Below are 12,013 nucleotides of genomic sequence, written 5' to 3' on the forward strand. Positions count from 1 at the left end.
CCTTTTGGTTCAGTACAAATCAATGAACTCAAGACCCAATATACCATGTCTTAAAAATCCATTTAGAAAACAATTGCTCCATTCAAAGCTCATCTCCTTCCTTTATCAGAAATTGCTGGAAATGTAATTTTGCAGCAAGCATTTCATTTCTTGTCTTGAAATAGATTGAGATAAATGTGAAGTCAATGATTAGATAAACGTAATGTCTTGGTTTGATGCCATGATGCAATATTCGATGTTGTGGTCAGTACTGATGGATGTTTTGTATAGTTACTCAGCTGTATAATGGGACAAACTCTCATGACTCTATTTAAAATACCATGTGGTTCCCTCTCAATTAATATTACCAAAAGTACTTTGGCACAAATACAAAAAGCATGAGGGATTAGTGCTGAGCATGCAAGTACAGTTATCTGTGCTCTGAATAGAGTTCTTCTTTATACAATAAACTATATCTGTGCACAGTTTATTTACTGAGCTGCACTGCTTGCAGTAAATAAAAATTATTCCTCCTTCAAAAATCTCTTCCATGAGGTTATAGAAAGACGTCTCAATAATCTCCTATAGTACAGTTAAGGATTAAAGACTGATGAGGTTAACAGACATACACTAGCCCAAGCACAGGCACTATGGCCATAGAAACAGTGCTTATGAGAGCCTCTTCTATATTAATAGCAAAGAAACATATTTCTCCCCTCCATTCCCTGCTACCGAGGTGCATACCATGCAATGTAAAAGAGAAGGAAAGGGAAGAGATGCCTTTCTCTGAGAAGGAATACAAACCAGAATATCTACAGTGCCTAACAAAATGTTTTTTGGAAATGTAGAGGCTAAATTTTCTGGCACACTGGTACCAAGATTGCCTAACATAGGAATGAATCAAGGGATAAAATGCTAAATACATTTATTCAAGTTTTGCTTTTTGTAATGGCTGTTCTTTGGTAACTACATCTCATTGTTACATAAAAACTAATTATTATCAGGAATGATACCCAGTCATTATCTTTTACTGCAGTGATCAAAATAGTAAATTTCCACAATTTACCTTTTTTAAAATTAAAATGCTTATTATTTTCTAAACATCTAACAAATAATGGTCAATAATACATCAACATTTTACTTTCTAGCACCCTTAGGTCAAGCACAAGGTACTTAGTGATTTAGAAAGATTTGTTGTCTCTCCTACTGAAGTAATATGTGATCATTATTTGCAACACTTAGAAAAAATTCTCTGATTATTTTGGTTATTAGTATTTATATTAATCAAAATCCTAAATGTGTACTTGCTTCAGCAGCACATATACTAAAATTGGAATGATACAGAGATTAGCATGCCCCACACAAAGATGACATTCTTTTTCACATTATGAACAAGAATCTTGATATACATAGGGAGCCATATGCCTATGCCCAAGACTTACAAATACAGACATGTTTTGAAATATTTGTAATTTTCTAATTTTTTAAGTCAGTCTTTGTAAATAACTTTAAAAAAATCTCTTCAGAAATATTTTAGATTTTTTTTTTTCTGTAATGCTTGAATTCTACAATCACACAATCTGGTGTTTTGGTGCGTTTTCTTGTTTCCCTGTGAAAACTTTTCTCCCTATTTCTAGTATTACAAAATTGCATGATAATGGTATATTTTGGTTGGGACCATTTTAATTCATGGGGCTGGTACTTAAGGAATGACTTTTCAATATGGAGCCTTTTTTTTTTTTTTTTTTCTGTTCTAGGGACTTTCACGAATCATTTCTTTGTCAATTTTCCCCCACCTTATTTTCTGTAATATTCTAAATTAGACAATATTTAAACGTATGGATCTTTTCTCTACTCTTTTCCATTGCTTTGCATTTTTTCTGCTTTTTAGGTTTCCTCTCTTCCAAACTTTCTACAATTTTTTTTCAAGTAACCTTTAAATCTATCGTTTTGTACACAATAAGCAAACACTTTTTCTTCTTGAGGATATGAGTTAGAGATTTTTTTTTTTCCTCCGCATTCCCTCAGGTTCCGACTTTTTTGGTTTACTTATTTTTGTTCTTCATTTTTCTTGTTGGAGGCTAAACTAATGGTGGCAATCAGACAAGAGCTAAAAAGCTCTCTCAGGACTCGCATTATAACGCTTCAGAATCTACAAGTTACAGCCAGAAAAGAATACAAAATAGCAGCGGCACTGAGGTCAGGAAACGCATCTCAACGAAACGCTGCCTCACAACACAGATCATAAGACAGGTACTCCTTCCGACCTTCTGACCTTCCTCCACCGCCCTGGACGCACTTTCTCAAACCCCAAACCACCCAGTAGGCAGAGAGTACCTAAAAACCCAGAGCCCTAGTCTAGGCATATTCCTGTGAAGTAACCAGCCCCAGTGGCAGAACCCTTCGAGGGTCTCACTTATACCAGGTGTAAACCCTCCTCACTGCTATCCATTAACGACGCCTCACAAGCCTCAATAAAGCACCAGAAACTCACCATGGCCGCTCTGTCGAAAAGCAACGCTATTAAATCACTACAATTCAGCCTTGACTAGGAGTCAACACTGTCTTGGTCCGTCTCATTTCACCAAAACATTCCAGGCGTGCTGGAACTAAATTTCACAGCAGAGGCTTTCCGTAAATAAAAACATGCCACCAAAATACCGACAAATTCTGAATACACATGCATCACTTACCTCTAAATCCTGGTGAACGGACATTTTGGAGAATACCAAGCGGTAACTTGGAGAATTGTTACCTGAGGCAATTCAGATTCTCCAGAGAAGATTCTAATCCAAAAGCAGTTAGAAATGGCTCCGGCTGGAGTCTAACCAGACAGCAGAAGCCAGGGAAGGTAGCCTGGCCCATACCGCCCTCCTTCTGCGCAGCTCTGGGCTCTTCCGTGGAAGCTCAGCCGCGCAGGCTCCGAGCAGCTACGCTCCTCACCTCACGTTTGCAACGGAATTACTATATTGACAACTGCTGGGGAAGATATTCAATTGTTGCTCCTGATACCGACTGAGTGGGTTCTCAATTCACACCTGGAGCAGCCCCAAATGTTACATATCAACAAACAAAACATTTCTTGGAGGCAGGAGTTTTGTTGGAGACTGTTATGCTGACAAAGATTATTGAAGCAAGACTAAAGAGGTAGAAGCTTTCCAATATGAAGGCCATGACCTTAGGGGCCATTGCTGCAATGGTGTTTACAATCCTCTATTCAAGGTGCTTCTTTGTTTACAGTATCCTCGGGGTGCCGAAGGAACGGGAGCCCTGTACAGCTTTGACCTGGTGGGGTTATCAACTCTAAGATTTTCCAGATGAAATTCACAACTGATCCATGTATGTGAAAGGCAAGGACACAAAGGAAAGAAGCGGGGGGGCACTCCAGATTCGTAGACAGGTGACAGTTTTAATAAACGAGGGAACTTACATATGAGGCTTGTTTTGGGTGCCTGCAAGAGGAGTAGGTCACTACACGTGCCCAACAGAATCTTAAGAGTTTATATGGAGGCCTTAAGAGTATTCAGTCTCCTCTATGGTCCAGAAGGTCTCAGTAACACAGTATTCTCTCAAGGCTGCCTCCCTGAAGTAGTTCCTAGTGCAGAGCATACATCTTAAGGACACAGGAGGGGGTAAGGAGCCTCCGATTATTGCCTGGCTCCTACTACAGGATCAGCTAGCTGTTGGCCATGTCTTTTTGATGATCTCCTCCATCATGCCACCCCTGGTGACCAGCTGTTACAAGCTTACATGCCCCACCTTCCGTAGAGTGCCCTGAGCAGTCAGCAGGTTTTACTTCCATGGAGGTGGCTCACTTGGCTATCTGGTTGTCCTGCAGGCACATTCAAGAGAAAAAACAATATTAAGATAATAATTCTCAAAATAAGTAATAATTTTTTTTCCATGCTGGATCTGAACCACTGATTTATTAAGTCCTCTAGGCTGGGAGTCAGGCCACTCACCACGTTCACTTGTGTTCTGCAGACAGCCCAACTATCAGCGCAAAAGTCTAATGGCCACAGCTCCCGAGTGATCACCAGCCAAACCTCAGGGTTCAGTCCACTGGCTGCTTCACTTCATTCCTCTTTTCACCCAGATGGTGTCAGTGTTGGGCTGAATAGTGACTGCAGTTCACATGCATGGGTTGCCCTGACTAGATTCATTTGTGGAATGTCCCACTCAGTGGGAATGTCCCCTCTTCCCTCTCTACAGACCACAGAGGCTGCCATAGGAATACAGGTGGGGGCACTGGAAGAGCCTATGCTTAGTCAAAGTGAGAAGTTGAGCCTTGGCAGAAGTGGGCTGAGGGGACCCATTCTCCATCATCCACCCTTGATAGGAAAGGATGCTCTTACCATGTTACGCTGTTCCTTCATGAGAGGCCCTACCTGGAGGGGTGCTGTGTAAGTGGAGAGGAACAGCTGCTCCATAGGAATATACCAGGTTTCTGCCCCCTTCCAGAGCTGGGGCCAAAATTCAAACGGTCCTCTCTCCTGTTGTCTCTGCCACAGCACCCAACCCATACCTTCCAGAGTCATGGACACATTTAACTCAAATGGTTGACCTGCTTGGGAGATGTCCAGAGCTTTCATCTGCTTCACTGGTATTTTTGCTTTCTCAGAGTCGGCTGTTGCTCTGATTCCCTATGCATCCTTGAAGGAACTATTCTGCATTTATCGAGTGAATGCAAAACTGATATGGACATGTTATTTTATTCATTTATATATTTGACTGGTTTCAAAAGTTAGCTTAAGCAACAAAATGCATGCAATGAAAGAAAAGAAAGGAAGAAAAGCAAAACAAGGAGAAATAGAGACAGTGGATCTATATAGACGCCATTATTAATGTGGGTAATGTCTGCATATGCTGTATTAAGATCAAAATTCTGAAACTTGTGAGAATTTAGTGTTGTTACATGATGAGATTTGTGTTTTACAGCCACGTCTAACCACTTTTCAGTGTAATCACTTGAAAAAGTTCAATTAATATTTGAGGGAGATTTTCCCAAATTTTCTTGAAACAAAAAGACTCTTATTAAATACACAGTGTCAAAGTTCCTAGCTCTGTTGTTGCTACACTAGATTTTACAAGATAGCATCAACATATTGTATATTTCTCATACACATGTATACATGTGTATTGTATACAATATTGTATATTGTATATTTCTCCTACTCTCCTATTAGTACAAGGATTATCATATATTTAAAAGTAGTATGTGGGAGGTGTGGACATAAATTTTTATTAGCAGCTAATAAAAAGTCTGTTTGTATGGAGTTCTAGTCTATATGTATCAATATTAAAAATTATCCCTGTATTTTGGAGAGTTTATATAAGGGCTCAGCATAGACACAGCCTATGTCCATTGTTATAAATGTGATTTACTTATGTAACTGAAATAGGATGTCAGCAGCCTATGAACATTTTAAAAGAAGGTAATAATTTTTTCTCTCAATAAGGTTTCTATAAATTGTAGATTAAAATGGCACTAGAATGATCTACCTGAAATGCTTCCTTTTGTCAAGTAAAGGATGATTTTCTTCTTTCTACTCCTGATCCATTGGGGTTTATGTTTTTCAGTCTTCCCTCTGAGATCTTGCCCAGTTAATTATATCCCCTCTTTTTGATAGCTGCAATCTCTTCTGGCTTCCCTAGCTAAAAAAAAAAAAAAAAAAAAAAATAGAAATTAAAAGGCTAGATTCTCCTATGAAAACAAAAACAAAACAAGCACACAAAACATCCCCTTGATTCTTAATCTACTATCATATTTATTTATTCCTTTCTCATTCAACTGTCTAAATGCTCACTGACTCCTCAACAAATTAAATTATGATTTCTTCCACTCTTGCTTTATTCTAAACATGTTGTTGCTAAAGAAACTAAGGGTTTGCTAATTGTCCAGAACAGTAATCTTACCTTTTTCTTTACTGTAATATTTCTCACTCTAACATTGGTCCCTAGTGAATATTTCATATTTTTCCAACTCTTTCCTAGATATCTATCATAACACTCATTTTTGGCTACTTCGTACCATTGTAACTATTTCTTCCCCCTCTCCCTCTATAGCCTACCCTCCCCCCAATGATGGCCTTCTCTTGGGAATCTGCTTATAGCCCTCAGGTTTTTCTCTTCCTATATTTTCCCCAAGGTGATTTCCTTCCATTCCCATAATTCAGTACATCATCTCCCAAATGTAAGTTATCTCCACTCATTGTTGGACTAAAAACTGTCATACTAAAACTGACAGTTTTTAGTATCCTAGAAATGACATCTTTCCGTGTGACACACAAATATATTCAACACATGCCTAAGTCAACTGTTTCATCTTTCTCTAAAGGCCCATTTTTCTGTCATTGTGTGCATCCTGACAAGTTGCTTCAGGCGTGTCTGACTCTTTGCCACCCTGTGGACCATAGCTTGGTAGACTCCTCTGTCCTTGGGATTCTCCTGGCAAGAACCCTCCTCCAGGGAATCTTCCTGACCCAGGGATCCAGCCCGCGTCTCTTACGTCTCCTGCATTTTCAGGTGGGTTCTTTGCCACTAGCGCCACCCGGGAAGTCTTTTTCTGTCATTAGTGCATTGTTAAAAATTATGATTTATTTAATTGTGAATTGTTTCCTTTTTCTAATTCTTCCCCCCAACCCATACCCACACTCTCTTTCTCTATTACTAGGACCTTCAAAATATCTCAGCGTAAACCACTCATGTATTATATTCAAAATTTTATCCTATTGTCCAGTATAGTGAATAGGTTATATTAGACTCACTCTCAATAAGTTGAGTAAATGGATGAAATATTACATTTTTTTCCCCCAAACTCATTATCACTGCTTGTAATCAGGCCTTCAGAGCCGATTCTCTATACATCACCATGAACATTCTCACTGTTCTCTTCACTCCTACCCACCATAGTCAATGCTCTGTACTCTATCAAGATTGCTCTTCATATATATATATATATATATATACACACATTAATATTTATGCATGTTCTCCAGTAGGTGAAGAGTTCTCCCTAATTCCCAAATTCTAAGAGGTTATGATAGGGAAAAACTTAACATACAACTTGACTTGCCATAGAGACTCTTCATTCTCAGATCTTGACCCACCCTGCCACCATCATCCTCTCCATGCTTGACCAGTACCTACCACACTTGTGCCACCCTCACCTAGCACTATGCCCAGACAAATTAAATATTCAGTTCCCTGACAAGCTGTCATTGTAGCTATAGTTATAGAACTATAGTTTTACAGAACCCCCGCAGTGTTCTTTCTCTTTTCCTAGCCTTGCAAACCGCTCTTTATCCCTGACATCTAACGCCACTGACCATAAACAGAATATGTTTCTAGATTCCTCTGAGCAGAATTTGTCACTCCTTTCCTATAAATTCCCAAAGCCCTTTTCTCCTTTCAATATTGTATCATTCATTATTCTGGGGCAGAATTATCTAATTATATATAGATATATCTCTTACAAAAATACAATCTCCTAAAATGAAATTTTCTCAAATTTTCTTTAGCCCCTGTTTCATCATCTGGTCTTATTGTAGGCACTTATTACATACTTGTGAAATAAATTGTACATTAAACATTTTCTTCACTATGTTTTAACCAGTTATCAAGACTTTCATATGATATTTTTAAAGATTTTTTGATATCGACCATTTTTAAAATCTTTACTGAATTTGTTACAGTATTACTTCTGTTTTACTTTTGGTTATTTGGCTGTGAGACATGTAGGATCTTAGCTCCCCAACCAGGGACCAAACCTGCCTGCCTTGACAAGTCTTAACCACCAGACTGCCAGGGAAGTCCCATGTCTTACATATGCTATTTTAAAGCACATGATATAAACCAGGTAGGTATTGGCTTAGACATAGAAATCAGGGAAATATCTGTTAGCATAGTCCTTGGTTTCTAAAAGTTTCAAAAATGTAGAAAAAGTAGACTTTATGAAAGAAAGAAGTACTGGGAAAAAAAGGTAACATTTTTATGTTTTCCCAATTTTAAGTACATATCATGTTGAAGTTTTAATTAACAAATTATGTTTTTATAATTAATTGCATTGTTATTTTTTTCTAAGCAAGTGGTACTGAACTTAAAGTACTATTGTTCCTCAAAGCCCTAAAGATGTCTACACTGTAGAGTTCAGCAATGTAGGATTCTATGAATGGCAAATGTATATTATCATTGTTTCATGAGTCAGTATTCAGAATTAGGGCTTCCCTTGTAGCTCAGCTGGTAAAGAATCTGGCTGCAATGCAGGAGACCTGGATTTGATCCCTGGGTTGGGAAGATCCCCTGGAGAAGGGAACGGCTACCCACTCCAGTATTCTGGTCCGGAGGATTCCATGGACAGAGGAGCCTGGCAGGCTACAGTCAATGGGGTCGCAAAGAGTCAGACATGACCGAGAGACTTTCACACACAGACACATTCATAATAAAGTAAAATTTATCATAGTATGTTAAGGCTTGGAGGCTCTAGATATGTATGTATGGACAAAGAATCTTAGTCAAAGTGATGTTTCCTCATGTCAATGCCAACATGTGGAGTCAGTGATTTTTTTTTTTTAGGTTATCCAAAGCTGTCTTATTATGATGCCAAGAAAGGCCCCTGTTGCAGGCCACACCCAATATTCTAAGATCTGCAGCCAGAGTACAAATCAAGATGCATACTCCAAATGTTTAATGTGTAAATCCAGATATACTTATGACTCAGCTGGCATTCCTACCAAGGGCTCGGAGCCCATTCAGCATGAATTCCATTTCAATCTAAAGGATTTGTTTTTCCCCAAGGCTAGAGATTTCATGGAGCAGGACAGAGTAAGGCATTGTATAAAGTGATACTGAGCCCAGGATTCCTGGACAGTGACTGTACCTAGCCCCATTCCAGATGTTAGCGAAGTTGGCCAAGCTTCCCAACTAGCCAGGTTGAACTAGGTCCCCTCCACCTGCCCCACTTCCCCAATTCAGAATTTCCAGGGCAGTTTTAAGGGCTTCTCTAAACTATCTCAACCAAAAACACTTTGGGCATCTTTGCACAGTGAACTTTTGACAAAATCACCAACTTTTCATGTGTTTCCCAGGGCATAAGCTTGAATATTCTCCTTTCCCTTCACTTGCAAGTGAACACTTACAAACACACAATCCCTTATCCTCTTGCCTGTGGACAGAAGTTTGGTTCAAGTGACTTTTTAACATAATTGGAATTTGTTAGGAAACATTAAAATTTTTTCCATTGGGCATAATAGAAAAAATGATATATTTCAGTGTTAGTAATTTGCAGACAACATGTAAAGTAAAGAGCTACTGATGCTTATAGCTAAGAATGACGCTGCCTTGATTTCTAAAATTTGCAATCTTGATATACATTTATTATAACAATATTCAGAATAAAGTCTTAAAAGATCTCAGGCTTTTGGCATGCCTAGCGGGAGAGGGTTCACATTGATTTTACACTGTGTATAATCTGCTGAGAAGATGGATAAGGTACATCAGGATTTTCTAACCTTCTTAAGCATATGATTATCTGCCAAAGAGATTTGTATATACAGATTTCCCTGTGTTTTCTGAGCTAGTAAAGAATTCACATAAGAATAATTATAATTATAAAATACTTATAAATCAAAGCAATGTCTCTGTCACATTTGAAAACTTTTTGTGGTACTGTAAATATGTTAGGAAAAAATCTCTCTAGCAGTTCAGTCAGTTTTCATTCCAATCCCAAAGAAAGGCAGTGCCAAAGAACGCTCAAACTACTGCACAATTGCACTGATCTCACATGCTAGCAAAGTAATGTTCAAAATTCTCCAAGCCAAGATTCAACAGTACATGAACCATGAACTTCCAGATGGTCAAGCGGGATTTAGAAAAGGCAGAGAAACCAGAGATCAAATTGCCAACATCTGTGGGATCATCGAAAAAGCAAGAGAGTTCCAGAAAAACATCTATTTCTGCTTCATTGACTATGCCAAAGATTTTGATTGTGTGGAACACAACAAACTGTGGAAAATTCTTCAAGAGAAGGAAATACCAGACCAGCTGACCTGCCTCCTGAGAAATCTGTATGCAGGTCAGGAAGCAAGAGTTAGAACTGCACATGGAACAACAGACTGGTTCCAAATAGGGAAAGGAGTACATTAAGGCTGTATATTGTGACCCTGCTTATTTAACTTATATGCAGAGTACATCATGAGAAATGCCAGGCTGGATGAAGCACAAGTTGGAATCAAGATTGCCGGGAGAAATGTCAATAACCTCAGATATGCAGATAATACCACCCTTATGGCAGAAAGTGAAGAACTACTAAAGAACTTCTTGATGAAAGTGAAAGAGGAGAGTGAAAAAGTTGGCTTAAAACTCAACATTCAGAAAACAAAGATCATGGCATCCAGTCTCATCATATCATGGCAAATAGATGGGGAAATAGTGGAAACAGTTGCAGACTTTATTTTGGGGGGCTCCAAAATCACTGCAGATAATGAATGCAGCCATGAAATTAAAAGACGCTTACTTCTTGGAAGAAAAGTTATGACCAACCTAGACAACATATTAAAAATCAGAGACATTACTTTGTCAACAAAGGTCCATCTAGTCAAGGCTACGGTTTTTCCAGTAGTCATGTATGGATGTGAGAGTTGGACTATAAAGAAAGCTGAGCACTGAAGAATTGATGCTTCTGAACTGTGGTGTTGGAGAAGACTCTTGAGAGTCCCTTGGACAGCAAGGAGATCAAACCAATCAATCCTAAAGGAAATCAATCCTGAATATTCATTGGAAGGACTGACGCTGAATCTGAAACTCCAAAACTTTGGCCACCTGATGCAAAGAACTGCCTCTTTGGAAAAGACCCTGATGCTGGGAAAGATTGAAGACAGGAGGAGAAGGGGACGACAGAGGATGAGATGGTTGGATGGCATCACCGACTCAATGGACATGAGTTTGAGCAAACTCCAGGAGATGGTGATGGACAGGGAGGCCTGGTGTGCTGCGATCCATGGGGTCACAAAGAGTCGCGCACGACTGAGCAACTGAACTGAAGTGAACTGAGCAGTTCAGTATACAAAATGCAGTGCACATTTGACTGATATTAGGTTTCCAACGTTAATGCCTATAATTTCCATAAAATTTATTACATTTGGACTAATTATTTTAAAGGTAAAAATGAAGACACATTGTTCCTTCAAATTGTAGAAGTTGGACTTTGAATAACCATTTCTAGCCTTGGTTCCAGTTATGATGAATCCCATTAAGTTGTCTGTCCTTGATATTTAGACTCAATTTCATTCACTGTTTAAATCTGATTTTACAAATCAAACTCAAGTAAGGAAACAAATGGAAATGCATCTGATTTCAGCAGCATCTTCTGACAGTATATGATAAACAGCATCATTTGCAGGACACGCATTATACCAGTTACATGCAGAGGAAGAAAAATGCTGATTAAGCTGCTATTTGGTCCAGGCCTTCCAATACATAGTGTTAGGCAATTTAATCTTTGTAGTTTCAAAACCACACACATCTCTAATCATAACATGCCAGAAGCAATAAAGCACCAGAATGAGTGGGGCTGTTTGCTTCTGACACATTATAACACCTCTGAGCCAGCAGTATTCCAAAAACATGTGTTATTATCATCTTTGGATTGACAGCTCAGCACCCAAGGGTCTCTTCCTTTCCCCAAGGTTTGTTTTAAAAACCCACAAAGGGCTCCCTTAAAATAAGGGTAAAATTTTATTTCCCATTCAATGACTCATTCACTTGTTTAAAAGAAAAAAAAAAATCATCTGTTTTGCAGTCAAATAACCTCTATGTTTGGAGCAGGGTTGAACATTAACAAGAAAACTGCTAAACGTTTTGAAGTTTTATTGTCTGATTTGGTGAAAGAGTTGTGCATGCATCAAAATTGTTCATGTTTGTCTTTTTTAACATATTAGAGATGGTGATATGCCTAGAGGAATACCATGGGTTTACAGCATAAAGATAAAAACACAAAGAAGAAACCTCACTACTTTATGATTTCAGATGATAAAAT

At 38.6% G+C, this 12,013-nt stretch overlaps 1 non-coding gene across 1 annotated transcript; it reads left to right on the top strand.

Moving 5' to 3' along the window:
- The first annotated feature begins 1,279 nt into the window (after positions 1-1,279).
- Positions 1,280-1,381, top strand: LOC145530646 (U6 spliceosomal RNA). The gene has a single exon (XR_014071961.1). It is a non-coding gene; the product is annotated as a U6 spliceosomal RNA (small nuclear RNA).
- The last annotated feature ends 10,632 nt before the right edge of the window (positions 1,382-12,013 follow it).

The sequence above is a fragment of the Giraffa tippelskirchi genome, chromosome 12, assembly GCF_054371585.1.
Source record: "Giraffa tippelskirchi isolate mGirTip1 chromosome 12, T2T-mGirTip1v1.2.pri, whole genome shotgun sequence".
NCBI classification, from domain to species: domain Eukaryota; kingdom Metazoa; phylum Chordata; class Mammalia; order Artiodactyla; family Giraffidae; genus Giraffa; species Giraffa tippelskirchi.